Below are 20,237 nucleotides of genomic sequence, written 5' to 3'. Positions count from 1 at the left end.
ATTGAGTGTGTGGACAGGTGTCTTTTATGTAGGTAACGAGTTCAAACAGGTGCAGTTAATACAGGTAATGAGTTGAGAACCGGACGGCTTCTTAAAGAAAAACTAACACGTCTGTGAGAGCGGGAATTCTTACTGGTTGGTAGGTGATCAAATACTTATGTCATGCAATAAAATGCAAATGAATTACTTAAAAATCATACAATGTGATTTTCTGGATTTTTGTTTTAGATTCCGTCTCTCACAGTTGAAATGTACCTATGATAAAAATTACAGACTTCTACATGCTTTGTAAGTAGGAAAACCTGCAAAATCGGCAGTGTATCAAATACTTGTTCTCCCCACTGTATATACTTATTATGGAGACAGTATGCTTACATTATTAGTTATCATGTTATTATTTGTTGTTATTTGTTATTAGTCCCATCCTTCAACTCCATTCAACCCCTCCCATCTATCTCTTAACACCATCCATATAGGATTTCTATTTGCCATATATATTTCAACTGTACTGTGATGTTTTACAAAAGTTCTGAACCTTTCTATTTTCATTGCTTCTACAGATTGTGAATTAAAAATAAACAAAAGGTTAAATAAAAGGTCATTCTTTGTCATGCCTCATCTGAGCAGGATCAGATGGTGACAGGGGCATCAGCAGGGTCAGGCCAGTCTGTGACGGCGCTGAGGTGAACGTTTGCAGATGCAACACTTTATTCTCTCTGTGGAGCGAACACTGGACAAGCCAGAAGCTTCAAAGATTTAAATAATTTTAAGGCAGTCTGACAAACCTCTACAGTTGATTTCCAAACTGCATCAAGGGTTGATAGAGGCTTTTCCTGATGACACAAAACTTGTAAAACAAAAATGTGAGGAAGACCTGGGAGATACTACCGATTATGATGAATAGACACAAATATGTTTGAATGCCCAGCCATGTTCATATAATCTTAGACATAACTGCAGTTTAAGACCATTCATAGAATGTACAATATGCCAGTGAAACTGAATATCATGCACTCAGAAATGTAATTCCTCTGCTGGAGGTGTAAAACACAAAAGGGGACATATTTCAATAGGTTATGCTCTTGTGAAGGCTGGCTGAATTCTGGCGAAGAGTGTGTCCTTTTAGCATGTCTACAGATTCTTCCTTCTCCCTGTTTTTATTTGCTTGGAAATGATGATACTGGAGACTGTTATCAGAAGAAACTGTGTAACCTAGCCTTTATAGTGGCTAATAAATGCATTGCCTTTAATTAGAAGGTTGGCTATCCTCCCACAATGTCACAATGGATGGCAGAAATGTCAAGTTATGTATCACAAGACTTGATTTATTACCAGATTAAGGGTATACTGGGCAACTTTCATAAGGTCCGGATCCCTTATATGGAATATTGTATGACAAAAAAGGAGTTTGTATTGAAAACATGCCCACGTCAGGAGAGATACCTATTAAGGCCATCCCTTGCTGCTGGGCTGCTCAGTCCTGACCCTGGGGATCTAACACACCTGAAACCAACAGTGGATGTTTCACTAAGATCCTGAAGCTGAGAGGGTATGTTGGGTTGGGGCGCTGGAGGGCGGTGGACCCCTAGGGGCAGGACGGGGCGATCCAGCAAGTAAAAAGAGCTCTACAGTAGTAGCCTATGATATGAATTACAGTGCCCTCCATAATTATTGGGAAATGCAAAGCATTTTTCGCTCGTTCAATAATATCTCTAACACTGCTTTCCTAACTTCTGCTTTCCCTAAAACCCTTGATATGGGTACAGAAAAGTGGTCAGCCAAAGCCTGTAGATCCACTCTACGGCAATTCTCAAAAACCTCCCACGTAGGGTTTTCCAAAAAGGCATCCAACTCAAAAGTAGCCATCTTAAAGTAGCAACACGAGCCGACGAATACTGAACACAAAACCAGTTAGTTACAGCTGCCAAGCTCAACACTGAACCAGACACTGAACTAATTTGCATGAGTAGCATGGGTATCAATGAGAATGATCCCGGACGAACCCCCCACATCCTGTTACGAACCCCGTGGCTTTAAAAGTCTAGGGTGGATGGAACAGAGACCCGTAACATAATTCATGCAAATTAGAATAGTGACACGGAAACAGTGAGAACAAAAAATACACCGACAACCATAAACTACCGTCAAACACAAGATGTTTATTTTTAACACACGGTAAAGGATGTCGGACAGGTGAGACCACCAATCAGGAACATAAAGGACACCTGTGATTAGGGCAGAAGGAGAGGAACAACACAAAAACACACACAGGATACCTGTATCCGTAACAGCCCTCCATAATTATTGGGAAAGCATTTTTCTTCTTCTTTTGGCTCTAAACTCCAAAAGTTTAGATTTGAAATCAAACAGTGACTATGAAGTTAAAGTGCAGACTGTCAGCTTTCATTCGAGGGTATTTTCATCCATATCGGGTGAACGTTTAGAAAATACAGCACTTTTTGCATATAGTCCTCCCCCGTTTCAGGGGAGCAAAAGTATTGGAACAAATTCAATTGTATGTGTATTAAAGTAGTAAAAAGTTAAGTATTTGGTCCCACATTCATAGCACGCAATGACTACATTAAGCTTGTGACGCTACACGTGTTGGAAGCATTTGCTGTTTGTTTTGGTTGTTTTACAGATTGTTTTGTGCCCAATGTAAATGAATGGTAAATAATGTATTGTGTCATTTTGGAATCCCTTTTATTGTAAATACGAATATAATACGTTTCTAAACACTTAATTAATGTGGATGCTACTATGATTATGGATGATACTGAATGAATCGTGAATAATGATGAGTGAAAAAGTTACAGATGCACAAATATCTATAAATACCTAAGACATGCTAACCTTTCACCATTGCAATAGTAGGGGAGGTTAGCATTTTTGGGGAGGTATGCTATTTGTTCACCTATAACTTTCTCACTCATCATTTTTCACAATTAATTCAGGATTATCCATAATCATAGTAACATCCACATTAATGTACAATTGTTTAGAAACATATTCTATTCTTATTTACAATAAACGTGACCCCAATGTGACCCCAAAAGGGTCTTATTACATTGTGTAGAAAAGCAGGAAATTAGCTTTAGAAGCCCAACATTTTTTTTGGGGGGGAGGACCACCAGAACCCCCGCCAGGTTATGTCTCCCCCCACTTCTAAAACCAAAGTTGCGCACCTCTTGAAACCTTAAGTCTCTTTTCATCAATGACCTAGTGAGATGATCAGTTGAAAGAGATTCAGAAGATCACGTCTTTTGGATATTCCACAAAAAAAAACATAAAAAATAATTATGAATGACTTTTGTTATATTGTGGAAAGACCATATCAGCATCTTGTAAAAGCACCACAAAGCAACTGTAAAGCATATATTTTTGGCCTTCAGATTTCAATGCCAAGACTTCTGTGTGCACATGCTCTCCACCAAATCCCTTGCGACAGTCAAGACAGTTATGTGAGCTTGGAAGGGGGGGGCTCGTGGCTGTCACAGTGCAGGTGTTAAGGGAATACCAGTCGAGATAAGAACAACAGCTCCCTGGGACTTCTCATCTGCCACTTAGTATTCAAAGGATTCATGATTCATTAGACGTCCACTAGACTGGCTAGTCTGAAGCATCTGGTAGCAGCTTGTAATCCTAATGTCATCCTAATCAAACTCTGTTTTTATACTTGGATATGTACAGGTGAAGACCTCAGAGATCCTGTAAGTCGCTCTGGATAAGAGCGTCTGCTAAATGACTAAAATGTAAATGTAATACAAACATGCCAAAAAAAATGTAGGTTGTTGGTTGTTCGGAATACTGAAATGTTCTGCAATGTTTCAAATGGACTTCAACACGTTGCTGGCTTCCCAGATTTATATACAATGTTGCCTGGTAGCGCAAGTGGGATTGCAATTGAAGGACATTGCTCTGTCTTGACGTGGCCTTACTGAGAGAACCTACAGGCGTAATTGTCAGAACCTGTACACTCAACACCTTTGTCCTGTTGAATAAGGGAAGGATAGAGAGGGAAGTGGAAGTCTCCAATGTAATTCATAATACCCTAGATGTTTTCCCCAGAATGCATTAGAGCAAACACTGCGTTATGGAAGGGAACAATCTAACATCTCATGACAAAGAAAAATATTGTTTGACAAACTAATATTTGAAATGCTATGTGTATTATTCACATTAAAAAGTGGCATATTATTTTGATAAAATATTTGTCAAATGAATGAGACTCATGCTTCACATTTCAGTTACATTGGTTTGAATTAAATTAAACTTCCTTCAAATCAAATTCTGCTTCCTGTGGGATGTGGCCAATTCAAAATCAACATTATGCTCACACACCACATACATGCACGCACGCACACACACTCTCTCTCTCACAATTGCACGTGCACACACACACACACACTCTCTCTCACACAATTGCACGGACACGCACACTCTCTCTCACACAATTGCACGTGCACGGACACGCACACTCTCTCTCACACAATTGCATGTGCACGCACACACACACACTCTCTCTCACACAATTGCACGTGCACGCACACACACACACTCTCTCTCACACAATTGCACGTGCACGCACACACACACACTCTCTCTCACACAATTGCACGTGCACACACACACACACTCTCTCTCACACAATTGCACGTGCACGCACACACACACACCCTCTCTCACACAATTGCACGTGCACGCACACACACACACTCTCTCTCACACAATTGCACGTGCACACACACACACACTCTCTCTCACACAATTGCACGTGCACGCACACACATACACTCTCTCTCACACAATTGCACGGACACGCACAAGCTATCAAGCGATCTCTGTGTGAACTCCGAGTGTCTCTCTTCCTGTGAGATCAATAATCAATAATAATCTATAATAGCTGGAGACATGGTAGTGCTCTCTCCATCTCTCCAGAAAATATTTTCTTGTTGATAACATTGTATACCACGTTCATACGGCGTTTTATGACAATTCATTCTGTCCTGAACAATAGGTTTAGTTTAGTCCTTGAATCTGTTGTAGTTTTTAGTCATTTAGCAGACGCTCCAATCCAGAGCGACTTACGGCTAGTGCATTCATCTTAAGATGCCTAGGTGGGACAACCACATATCACAGGGCATAGAAAGTACATTTTCCCTCATATAACGTAGCTATCAGTAGAGTCAGAGATAGAAGGAGGGGGGGGGGAGGTGAGGAGGAGGATTATTTAAGATACTGTTTGAAGAGGAGGGTTTCAGATGTTTTTGGAAGATGGGCAGGGGTGAAAGGGCCAAGAGACCTGAGGTGGCAGAATGGAGTGCTCAGGTAGGGGGCGTAGGGTTTGAGTATAGCCTGAAGGTTAGGGAGGGGCGGTTCCTCTTGCTGCTCCGTAGCTAAGCACCATGGTATTGTAGTGGATGTGAGCTTAGACTGGAAGCCAGTGGAGTGTGCGGAGGAGCGGGGGTGACATGAGAGAACTTGGGAAGGTTGAAAACCGGGCGGCCTGCAGAGTTCTGGATAAGTTGCATGGGTTTGATGGCACAAGCGGGGAGCCCAGCCAACAGTGAGTTGCAGTAGTCCATACGGGAGAGGACAAGTGCCTGGATTAGGACATGTGCCGCTTGTCGTGGTTGATCTTGAGGTGGTGGGTCGACATCCAAGTTGAGATACTGTATCTGCCAGGCACACAGAGATGTGTGTCGCCACCTGGGTGACAGAAGGGGGGAAGGAGAATAGTTTAGTGTCATACGCATACCAATGACATCATAGAGAGAGGAGGAGAGGGCCTAGAACCGAGCCCTGGGGGACACCAGTAGTGAGAGTATGTGCTGCAGACACAGATCCTCTCTACGACACCTGGTAGGAGCGACCAGCCAGGTAGGATGCAATCCAAGAGTGTGCAGAGCCTGAGACGCCCAGCCCTGAGAGAGTGGAGAGGAGGATCTGATGGTTCACAGTGTCCAAGGCAGCAGATAGATCTAGCACGATGAGAACAGAGGAGAGAGAGTCAGCTTTGGCAGTGCGGAGAGCCTCCGTGACACAGAGAAGAGCAGTCTGAGTAGTTGAGTGACCCGTCTTGAAGCCTGACTGGATAGCGGTCAAGAAGATAATTTTGAAGTCAGAGGGGACGCAGCAAGTGGTCAGGGATGAGTTGATTAGGGAAGTAAGGAATGGGAGGAGTCTGGAGAAGGGAGGAGGGGGTTGTCGGGCAGCCAGACAACCTCACTAGTCGTAGGATGTCATCTGGAGAGAGAGGGGAGAAAGAGGTCAAGGCTTAGGGAAGTTCTGTATTTAGAGTGGTAGAAAGTGGCTTTAGCAGCGGATAGAGAGGAAGAGAAGGTACAGAAGAGGGAGTGAAAGGATGGAGGAGAGAAGGGTAGAACAGGCAGAATCAGGAGACAGGAGGTATAAGGAATTAGCAGAAGGTAGATATTATAGGATAGATGAGGAGAGAGTAGTGAGAGAGAGAGAGCCAAGATTGCGACGGTGCATGACCATCTGGGTAGGGGCTGAGTGGTTAAGGTTGGAGGAGAGGGAGACAGAAAAGGAAACAAAGTAGTGATCAGAGACCTGGTTGCAGTGAAATTAGTAGGTAAACAGCCTCCAGTAAAGATGAGGTGAAGCGTATTGCCTTGTGAGTTAGAGGGGATTGGGAAAGTGTGAGGTCAAAGAGGCAAGGAGGGGAAAGAGAGAGTTGGAAAGAAATTAATTGAAGGCAGACGTCGGCAAGTTGAAGTCGCCAAGTACGAAGAGTGGTCAGCCATCGTCGGGAAATGAGCTCATCAAGGTGTCAAGCTCATCAAGGAACTCTCCAAGGGGCACCTGGTGGGTGATAGATGACAATAATGTTAAGCTTGAGTGGACAAGTGACAGTGACAGCATGGAATTCAAATGAGGAGATGGACAGGTTGGAGAGGGAGAAAATAGAACATCTCCACTTAGGAGAAATTAGTAGCTCTGTGACACCACCACCACGACCAGATGCTCTCAGACTATGAGAGAAAACGTAGTCAGGTGAAGAAAGAGTAGCTGGAGTAGCAGTGTTCTCTGGGGGGGATCCATGTCTCCGTCAGGGACAAAAAGTCAAGGGACTGAAGGGCAGCATAGGCTGAGATGAACTCAACGTCCCTGACCGCAGATCGGCAGTTCCAAACGCTGCCAGAGACCAGGAATTCCACATGGGTTGTGGGCGCAGGGTACACTAAATTAGATGGGTTGCCGCTAAGGGGTGGGGAACGTCTGTAAAGCATATAGGGGGAGGAGCCAACAGGTATAGAAAACACACACATAGTTGACAAAGCTACAAAAAAAACAAAATGAGATCATCTGTAAATAACCAGATAAGATACTCAAGTAAGAGAGTTTTCCTCTCTTTCCTTTTTCCAACAACTCGGCAGAACAATCTTAGTATTTGCGACAAAACCGCCACTGACACGACCGCCGCTTACAGCTGCCACTGAGAAACCAGAGGAGGCTGAAGTACTAACACTAATTGCTAATTGCCTAGCACACCTCCCTGTACTAATTGCTGATTGCCCAGGAGAGGTGAACCCCCCCCCCTTCTCCAATACAGCCACTGATTACCAAAACAAGTCACAAATTGCACTTTGATTCTTTCATATCAGTTTTAAAATATGTTCACTGATCAATGGAGATCAAAGGAAACATGGAGTCAACAGTGACACGCTCTTTGGAGGGTTGCATCGCCTCTCATCTCCATTCATCACCTCCCAAGGTGAAGGAGCCCCCACGCCTACAACTGCTACTCTTCTTAGAGATATCCCTTTTGCATATTCTCCAACACTTATTTATGGTTTAGTGAGCAGGTCAATCCCCCTGCTTGCTATAACAGCTGCTGAAAAGCTGACCCCCCTCCACCCCCCCCCCCCCTCCACTAAACTGGCTTCTGAAGACTATGTCTGTGTCTCAAATGTGACCCTATTCCCTATTGAGTGCATTACTTTTGAGCAGGGCCCATAGGGAATGCCATAGGGATCTGGTCAAAAGTAGTGCACTTAATAGAGAATAGGGTGCCATTTGGGACACATTATCTCTGGTGCTGCTTGCTGTCAGTTTCCCCCTCTGTTTATGAGTCTTGGTGGTGACCTCCCGTTCTGCCTTTGCCGGGGTCACATGAATAATTTACTCTTTGAGTTTAGCCCGGCTCTGACATTTAGATGTTTGATGCCCAAGGGCTTCCTCTTAACAGTGTAGATAGTGTTCCTTTCCCCAGTGCATCATCTGATAAAGTCAAAATTGCAGGCAGTGTAGTTGATATGAAACCCCTCTTTTACACCTCTGATATCCCTTCATGCTCCATAGATACGTAAATCACACATTGTGATTCTTTGTAACTAACGCCAAGAGATGAGGATGTAAAAATAGAGAGCCCTTCAGTCCCTTAATTGCAGTGTAACAACTCAGGTAAAACATCAACTAAAGATTAAGTGTTTACATTACTTTTAATTAAAATACTTTATTTGTAATTGTCTTTATATTAGAAGGTTTATTGGTTCATACAGAACCAAATCATTACTTACCCAAAACATGTTTAAGATGTAGTCTCCCGAGTGGCGCAGTGGTCTAAGGCACTGCATCGCAGTGCTAGCTGTGCCACTAGAGATCCTGGTTCGAATCCAGGCTCTGCTGTAGCTGGCCGCAACCGGGAGACCAATGGGGCGGCGCACAATTCGTCCAGGGTAGGGGAGGGAATGGCAGGCAGGGAGGTAGCTCAGTTGATAGAGCATGGTGTTTGCAACGCCAGGGTTGTGGGTTCGATTCCCATGGGTGGCCAGTATGAAAATAATAATGTATGCACTAACTGTAAGTCGCTCTGGATAAGAGTGTCTGCTAAATGACATAAATGTAAAATATTGACCTTGAATGTGTGGAATTGTTCAATTCCACTTCTCATGCATGGCTTACACTTGATTCCCAATGTTTAATCCTCTCTTATAATACACAGAGAAAAGTATCTTATTTACTGGCATGCCAGCTTTAACTCTTGAGTCCCACAATCACGCCGGAGTGATTTAGGGCTTCTAACCCAGAGATTAAACTAAAATAAGATCTGGATTCAATCTGTGTCGGAGAAGATCTGCGTTAAAATGTAAAGGTCATTTCTGATTGAACCGACATGTGCAGCGTTTACCGTGAATGCAGTCTCCGCGACCTTGGGAACATTGCCTTTAATTGTCAATGGTGCTGTAAAGCGGCTCTTCAACTCTACGATTTGAATAGAGCCCATCTGACAATGTCAATATGAGCCAGTTCCTTCTCACCACCATCTCCTTTCCTTTCAGTTGTCTAGTCCACCCTCTATTGTCTCCACAACCTCCTTCAACATTACTTTTCCTTTAAAAGACTTTGGCGGCTCTTTGAATGTTTTAACTTTAGCATCTTTTTGCATCTGATCTGACTTTTTTTTTGTATTTTCTTCAAGGACAGTTGAAGTCTTCCTGCTGCCAAGAACTGTCAGAGATTTCACATCGCGGTTTCAAAGGTGAGAGGACACCAATTAGAATGCCAGCCCCGGCCATGAGCCAGGGGCACAGCTTGCCACAGGAAGTGGGATGCCTGACTTCCTGCAAGGGGTCACAGCTGTTGGTGGAGAGGCTGAGAGGCTGCCACTGCCAACCAATACGTGAACCGTTTAGTGTCAAAGCAGGGTGACACTCATTTGAATCGCAAAGAACGTGGAAAAAAAAGTGTCTCAATGTCACCAATAAATGTACATGATTTCATAACATCTGCCACAGGACTTTGGTGGAATTAGAGGAGCATGTAGATGGCAATAGATTTCAGGGGGAACAACTGGAAGTGTTGAGCATTTGGCAGCAAAGGTTTCTCTTGACTCTCGCTCAGAGTCGATGTCTCCTTAGAAGCAGCCGTACCAGTTATGTATACGATACTGAGACAGAACAAATAATATTTCTTGATAAGTGCCCTTTTGATGAAAATCTGTTAATATATTTATTTTAAACCATATATATATATATAAACAACAACAAGTAGTGCTGAGCAATTAGATCTTTTTGAGGTCGGTTCGGTTTTGGTCCGAGTATGAAAAGAAAATCACAGTTTTCGATTTTCGGTTTCAAATATATATTAAAAAAAAATTACAACAATGAATAAAAGTCCCATGATGGTAGTGACTGTCCATTACTGCTGATCACTTATTAACCATCATTTATTCACATTACTTCACTTTAATACATGTCAGTTGTTGTGTTTATTCCGTTTGTTATATTTGATGACTTTATTATTTCATTCCAAGTCATCATTTCAAAATAGAATCACTATTTTCTAGTTTTTCAAAGTAAATAAGGCATACTTTTATGACTGCTGAATACCAACTATCAATCACTTAGATCTTGGTAGAGATACCTCCCGTAGCAACAGCTGCTCTCTCTCTATATCCCCTCACAATCCCCCATTATTTTGTCTCTTCCCGTATAAAAGAAACACACAGACCGGACAAGTTGCCGCGAAATGCTCATTGTAGTTAAGTACCACGTTTTCTGTGCTAAACTATGTAGAATATTGGCCTGTTGGAAACCACAGATTAGGCTGGATCTGATTTATCTCTAGAGAACTTTTTAAACAATTTAATGGAATTCAAATAATTAAACCAACATCGGTCAATTAGTTCTTTAAAAAAATTAAAAATAACCAACATTTCGATTAAGTGCTCATCACTAGCAAGTTTTCGTTTTGAAAATGTAGCTAAATGTGAACTTGTTCTTCAAGATGGTGAAAAATAACTTTTCGTTTTCATTAAGGCATCTCCTCTGTGTCTGGACGTCTTTAACTGAGGTGAACAACTGGAAGTGTGGCAGGGATGCAGACAGTGTGGGATTGGCTCCTGCTATGAGCAGCTGTCTGTCTATACCCATATATGGCTCAACCCAATTACGTTTTACTGATCCCCAGTCACTCTGCTGCCATACAGTCAAAAGCATTAATCTCTACTGGCTGAGTGCTTGGCCATGTATTAACAGTCTGGTCCCACCTGTTTGACCATCTCACACAAAACTATCATCCTGACATACAGTGCATACCCACAAACACAAAGTATCCATGGAGGGTAGGTAGTTTTTTTTCACATATTGGCAGACCAACACCTATATTTATACAGTGCATTCGGAAAGTATTCAGACACCTTGACTTTTTCCACATTTTGTTATGTTACAGCCTTATTCTAAAATGGATTAAATTGTTTTTTCCCCCTCATCAATCTACACACAATACCCCATAATGACAAAGCAAAAACAGGTTTTTAGAATTTTTTAAAAATGTATAAAAAATAATAGAACGGAAATATAACATTTATATAATTATTCAGACCCTTTACTCAGTATTTTGTTGAATCACCTTTGGCAGCGATTACAAACTTGAGTCTTCTTGGGTATAACGATACCAGCTTGGTACACCTGTATTTGGGGAGTTTCTCCCATTCTTCTCTGCATATCCTCTCAACCTCTGTCAGGTTGGATGGGGAGCATTGCTGCACAGCTATTTTCAGGTCTCTCTAGAGATGTTCGATCGGGTTCAAGTCCGGGCTCTGGCTGGGCCACTCAAGGACATTCAGAGACTGCCCTTGAGCAAGGCACTTAACCCTAATTGCTCCTGTAAGTCGCTCTGGATAAGAGCGTCTGCTAAATGACGTAAAATGTAAATGTAAAATATCACTGTTCAGTCACAGTACCATGTTATATCACTGTTCAGTCACAGTACCATGTTATGTCACAGTACCATGTTATATCACTGTTCAGTCACAGTACCATGTTATATCACTGTTCAGTCACGGTAACACGTTATATCATTGTTCAGTCACAGAATCTACTCCTGTTATGGCACTGTAAACACAAAGTAGTAACTTCACTGAAGACAATATTTTCTTCAAAGATTATGCACAACCTACAACAACTGGTTTAAACATTGAGATCACACACAGCCATTAACACCTTAAACCCCTTCAGTCTCCAGGTGTTGCTACTGAATTCAACCTCCTGGAGAGGGTTTGACATTTTAGCTGTGTGTATAAGGGTTTTGGTGTGTCTGAGGGCAGCAGCAGTACAGAACCATCGCTAGACCAGCACATTAGATGGCACATTAGATGGCACACTAGATGGCACACTAGATGGCACATTAGATGGCACACTAGATGGCACACTAGATGGCACATTAGATGGCACACTAAATGACACACTAGATGGCACATTAGATGGCACACTAGATGGCACACTAGATGGCACATTAGATGGCACACTAGATGGCACATTAGATGGCACACTAGATGGCACACTAGATGGCACATTAGATGGCAAACTAGATGGCACACTAGATGGCACATTAGATGGCACACTAGATGGCACACTAGATGGCACATTAGATGGCACACTAGATGGCACACTAGATGGCACACTAGATGGCACATTAGATGGCACACTAAATGGCACACTAGATGGCACATTAGATGGCACACTAGATGGCACACTAGATGGCACATTAGATGGCACACTAGATGGCACATTAGATGGCACACTAGATGGCACACTAGATGGCACACTAGATGGCACACTAGATGGCACATTAGATGGCACAATAGATGGCACACTAGATGGCACATTAGATGGCACACTAGATGGCACATTAGATGGCACACTAGATGGCACACTAGATGGCACATTAGATGGCACACTAGATGGCACACTAGATGGCACATTAGATGTCACACTAGATGGCACACTAGATGGCACACTAGATGGCACATTAGATGGCACATTAGATGGCACACTAGATGGCACACTAGATGGCACACTAGATGGCACATTAGGTGGCACATTAGATGGCACACTAGATGGCAAACTAGATGGCACACTAGATGGCACATTAGATGCCACACTAGATGGCACATTAGATGGCACACTAGATGGTACACTAGATGGCACATTAGATGGCACACTAGATGGCACATTAGATGGCACAGTAGATGGCACATTAGATGGCACACTAGATGGCACATTAGATGGCACACTAGATGGCACACTAGATGGCACATTAGATGGCACACTAGATGGCACATTAGATGGCACACTAGATGGCACATTAGATGGCAAATTAGATGGCACACTAGATGGCACATTAGATGGCACAATAGATGGCACACTAGATGGCACACTAGATGGCACACTAGATGGCACACTAGATGGCACACTAGATGGCACACTAGATGGCACATTAGATGGCACACTAGATGGCACACTAGATGGCACACTAGATGGCACATTAGATTGCACACTAAATGGCACATTAGATGGCACACTAGATGGCACACTAGATGCACACTAGATGGCACATTAGATGGCACAGTAGATGGCACATTAGATGGCACACTAGATGGCACACTAGATGGCACATTAGATTGCAAACTAGATGGCACACTAGATGGCACATTAGATGGCAAATTAGATGGCACACTAGATGGCACATTAGATGGCACACTAGATGGCACACTAGATGGCACACTAGATGGCACATTAGATGGCACACTAGATGGCACACTAGATGGCACACTAGATGGCACATTAGATTGCACACTAAATGGCACATTAGATGGCACACTAGATGGCACACTAGATGCACACTAGATGGCACATTAGATGGCACAGTAGATGGCACATTAGATGGCACACTAGATGGCACACTAGATGGCACATTAGATTGCAAACTAGATGGCACACTAGATGGCACATTAGATGGCAAATTAGATGGCACACTAGATGGCACATTAGATGGCACACTAGATGGCACATTAAATGGCACACTAGATGGCACACTAGATGGCACATTAGATGACACACTATATGGTACACTAGATGGCACATTAGATGGCACACTAAATGGCACATTAGATTGCACACTAGATGGCACACTAGATGGCACACTAGATGGCACATTAGATGGCACACTAGATGGCACACTAGATGGCACATTAGATGGCACACTAGATGGCACACTAGATGGCACATTAGATTGCACACTAAATGGCACATTAGATGGCACACTAGATGGCACACTAGATGGCACACTAGATGGCACATTAGATGGCACACTAGATGGCACACTAGATGGCACATTAGATGGCACACTAGATGGCTCACTAGATGGCACATTAGATGGCACACTAGATGGCACATTAGATGGCACACTAGATGGCACACTAGATGGCACATTAGATGGCACATTAGATGGCACACTAGATGGCACACTAGATGGCACACTAGATGGCACATTAGATGGCACACTAAATGGCACATTAGATGGCACATTAGATGGCACACTAAATGGCACACTAGATGGCACATTAGATGGTGCATTAGATGGCACACTAGATGGCACACTAGATGGCACATTAGATGGCACACTAGATGGCACACTAGATTGCACATTAGATGGCACACTAGATGGCACACTAGATGGCACATTAGATGGCACACTAAATGGCACATTAGATGGCACACTAGATGGCACACTAGATGGCACACTAGATGGCACATTAGATGGCACACTAGATGGCACACTAGATGGCACATTAGATGGAACACTAGATGGCACATTAGATGGCACACTAGATGGCACACTAGATTGCACATTAGATGGCACACTAGATGGCACACTAGATGGCACATTAGATGGCACACTAGATGGCACACTAGATGGCACATTAGATGGCACACTAGAATGCACACTAGATGGCACACTAGATGGCACACTAGATGGCACATTAGATGGCACAGTAAATGGCACATTAGATGGCACACTAGATGGCACACTAGATGGCACATTAGATGGCACACTAGATGGCACACTAGATGGCACATTAGATGGCACATTAGATGGCACACTAGATGGCACACTAGATGGCACACTAGATGGCACATTAGATGGCACACTAGATGGCACATTAGATGGCACACTAGATGGCACACTAGATGGCACATTAGATGGCACATTAGATGGCACACTAGATGGCACACTAGATGGCACACTAGATGGCACATTAGATGGCACACTAAATGGCACACTAGATGGCACATTAGATGTTGCATTAGATGGCACACTAGATGGCACACTAGATGGCACATTAGATGGCACATTAGATGGCACACTAGATGGCACATTAGATGGCACACTAGATGGCACATTAGATGGCACACTAGAAGGCACACTAGATTGCACATTAGATGGCACACTAGATGGCACACTAGATGGCACATTAGATGGCACACTAGATGGCACACTAGATGGCACATTAGATGGCACACTAGATGGCACACTAGATGGCACATAAATGGCACATTAGATGGCACAGTAAATGGCACATTAGATGGCACACTAGATGGCACATTAGATGGCACACTAGATGGCACACTAGATGGCACATTAGATGGCACACTAGATGGCACACTAGATGGCACATTAGATGGCACACTAGATGGCACACTAGATGGCACACTAGATGGCACATTAGATGACATACTATATGGCACACTAGATGGCACATTAGATGGTACACTAGATGGCACACTAGATGGCACATTAGATGGCACATTAGATGGCAAACTAGATGGCACACTAGATGGCACATTAGATGGCACACTAGATGGCACATTAGATGGCACACTAGATGGCACATTAGATGACACACTAGATGGCACACTAGATGGCACATTAGATGGCACACTAGATGGCACATTAGATGGCACAGTAGATGGCACATTAGATGGCACACTAGATGGCACACTAGATGGCACATTAGATTGCAAACTAGATGGCACACTAGATGGCACATTAGATGGCAAATTAGATGGCACACTAGATGGCACATTAGATGGCACACTAGATGGCACATTAGATGGCACACTAGATGGCACACTAGATGGTACACTAGATGGCACACTAGATGGCACACTAGATGGCACATTAGATGGCACACTAGATTCACACTAGATGGCACATTAGATTGCAAACTAGATGGCACACTAGATGGCACATTAGATGGCAAATTAGATGGCACACTAGATGGCACATTAGATGGCACACTAGATGGCACATTAGATGGCACACTAGATGGCAAACTAGATGGCACATTAGATGACACACTATATGGCACACTAGATGGCACACTAGATGGCACATTAGATGGCACACTAGATGGCACACTAGATGGCACATTAGATGGCACACTAGATGGCACATTAGATGGCACACTAGATGGCACATTAGATGGCACACTAAATGGCACATTAGATGGCACACTAGATGGCACACTAGATGGCACACTAGATGGCACATTAGATGGCACACTAGATGGCACACTAGATGGCACATTAGATGGCACACTAGATGGCACACTTGATGGCACATTAGATGGCACACTAGATGGCACACTAGATGGCACACTAGATGGCACAGTAGATGGCACACTAGATGGCACATTAGATGGCACACTAGATGGCACACTAGATGGCACACTAGATGGCACACTAGATGGCACATTAGATGGCACACTAGATGGCACACTAGATGGCACACTAGATGGCACACTAGATGGCACATTAGATGGCACACTAGATGGCACATTAGATGGCACACTAGATGGCACACTAGATGGCACACTAGATGGCACACTAGATGGCACATTAGATGGCACACTAGATGGCACACTAGATGGCACATTAGATTGCACACTAAATGGCACATTAGATGGCACACTAGATGGCACACTAGATGGCACACTAGATGGCACATTAGATGGCACACTAGATGGCACACTAGATGGCACATTAGATGGCACACTAGATGGCACACTAGATGGCACATTAGATGGCACACTAGATGGCACATTAGATGGCACACTAGATGGCACACTAGATGGCACATTAGATGGCACATTAGATGGCACACTAGATGGCACACTAGATGGCACACTAGATGGCACATTAGATGGCAAACTAGATGGCACACTAGATGGCACACTAGATGGCACATTAGATGGCACACTAAATGGCACACTAGATGGCACATTAGATGGCACACTAGATGGCACACTAGATGGCACATTAGATGGCACACTAGATGTCACATTAGATGGCACACTAGATGGCACACTAGATTGCACATTAGATGGCACACTAGATGGCACACTAGATGGCACATTAGATGGCACACTAAATGGCACATTAGATGGCACACTAGATGGCACACTAGATGGCACACTAGATGGCACACTAGATGGCACATTAGATGGCACACTAGATGGCACACTAGATGGCACATTAGATGGCACACTAGATGGCACATTAGATGGCACACTAGATGGCACACTAGATTGCACATTAGATGGCACACTAGATGGCACACTAGATGGCACATTAGATGGCACACTAGATGGCACACTAGATGGCACACTAGATGGCACATTAGATGGCACACTAAATGGCACACTAGATGGCACACTAGATGGCACACTAGATGGCACATTAGATGGCACAGTAAATGGCACATTAGATGGCACACTAGATGGCATACTAGATGGCACATTAGATGGCAAACTAGATGGCACACTAGATGGCACATTAGATGGCACACTGGATGGCACACTAGATGGCACATTAGATGGCACACTAGATGGCACATTAGATGGCACACTAGATGGCACACTAGATGGCACACTAGATGGCACACTAGATGGCACATTAGATGGCACAATAGATGGCACACTAGATGGCACATTAGATGGCACACTAGATGGCACATTAGATGGCACACTAGATGGCACACTAGATGGCACATTAGATGGCACACTAGATGGCACACTAGATGGCACATTAGATGTCACACTAGATGGCACACTAGATGGCACACTAGATGGCACATTAGATGGCACATTAGATGGCACACTAGATGGCACACTAGATGGCACACTAGATGGCACATTAGGTGGCACATTAGATGGCACACTAGATGGCAAACTAGATGGCACACTAGATGGCAAACTAGATGGCACACTAGATGGCACATTAGATGGCACACTAGATGGTACATTAGATGCCACACTAGATGGTACACTAGATGGCACATTAGATGGCACACTAGATGGCACATTAGATGGCACAGTAGATGGCACATTAGATGGCACACTAGATGGCACATTAGATGGCACACTAGATGGCACACTAGATGGCACATTAGATGGCACACTAGATGGCACATTAGATGGCACACTAGATGGCACATTAGATGGCAAACTAGATGGCACACTAGATGGCACATTAGATGGCACAATAGATGGCACACTAGATGGCACACTAGATGGCACACTAGATGGCACATTAGATGGCACACTAAATGGCACATTAGATGGCACACTAGATGGCACACTAGATGGCACACTAGATGGCACATTAGATGGCACACTAGATGGCACACTAGATGGCACACTAGATGGCACATTAGATTGCACACTAAATGGCACATTAGATGGCACACTAGATGGCACACTAGATGCACACTAGATGGCACATTAGATGGCACAGTAGATGGCACATTAGATGGCACACTAGATGGCACACTAGATGGCACATTAGATTGTAAACTAGATGGCACACTAGATGGCACATTAGATGGCAAATTAGATGGCACACTAGATGGCACATTAGATGGCACACTAGATGGCACATTAAATGGCACACTAGATGGCACACTAGATGGCACATTAGATGACACACTATATGGTACACTAGATGGCACATTAGATGGCACACTAAATGGCACATTAGATTGCACACTAGATGGCACACTAGATGGCACACTAGATGGCACATTAGATGGCACACTAGATGGCACACTAGATGGCACATTAGATGGCACACTAGATGGCACACTAGATGGCACATTAGATTGCACACTAAATGGCACATTAGATGGCACACTAGATGGCACACTAGATGGCACACTAGATGGCACATTAGATGGCACACTAGATGGCACACTAGATGGCACATTAGATGGCACACTAGATGGCACATTAGATGGCACACTAGATGGCACATTAGATGGCACACTAGATGGCACACTAGATGGCACATTAGATGGCACACTAGATGGCACATTAGATGGCACACTAAATGGCACATTAGATGGCACATTAGATGGCACACTAAATGGCACACTAGATGGCACATTAGATGGTGCATTAGATGGCACACTAGATGGCACACTAGATGGCACATTAGATGGCACACTAGATGGCACATTAGATGGCACACTAGACGGCACACTAGATTGCACATTAGATGGCACACTAGATGGCACACTAGATGGCACATTAGATGGCACACTAAATGGCACATTAGATGGCACACTAGATGGCACACTAGATGGCACACTAGATGGCACATTAGATGGCACACTAGATGGCACACTAGATGGCACATTAGATGGAACACTAGATGGCACATTAGATGGCACACTAGATGGCACACTAGATTGCACATTAGATGGCACACTAGATGGCACACTAGATGGCACATTAGATGGCACACTAGATGGCACACTAGATGGCACATTAGATGGCACACTAGAATGCACACTAGATGGCACACTAGATGGCACACTAGATGGCACATTAGATGGCACAGTAAATGGCACATTAGATGGCACACTAGATGGCACACTAGATGGCACATTAGATGGCACACTAGATGGCACACTAGATGGCACATTAGATGGCACATTAGATGGCACACTAGATGGCACACTAGATGGCACACTAGATGGCACATTAGATGGCACACTAGATGGCACATTAGATGGCACACTAGATGGCACACTAGATGGCACATTAGATGGCACATTAGATGGCACACTAGATGGCACACTAGATGGCACACTAGATGGCACATTAGATGGCACACTAAATGGCACACTAGATGGCACATTAGATGTTGCATTAGATGGCACACTAGATGGCACACTAGATGGCACATTAGATGGCACATTAGATGGCACACTAGATGGCACATTAGATGGCACACTAGATGGCACATTAGATGGCACACTAGATGGCACACTAGATTGCACATTAGATGGCACACTAGATGGCACACTAGATGGCACATTAGATGGCACACTAGATGGCACACTAGATGGCACATTAGATGGCACAC

This window comes from Coregonus clupeaformis, chromosome 29, assembly GCF_020615455.1.
Source record: "Coregonus clupeaformis isolate EN_2021a chromosome 29, ASM2061545v1, whole genome shotgun sequence".
NCBI classification, from domain to species: domain Eukaryota; kingdom Metazoa; phylum Chordata; class Actinopteri; order Salmoniformes; family Salmonidae; genus Coregonus; species Coregonus clupeaformis.
The sequence above is the reverse complement of the archived record's forward strand: the minus strand, read 5'-3'. Positions refer to the sequence as shown.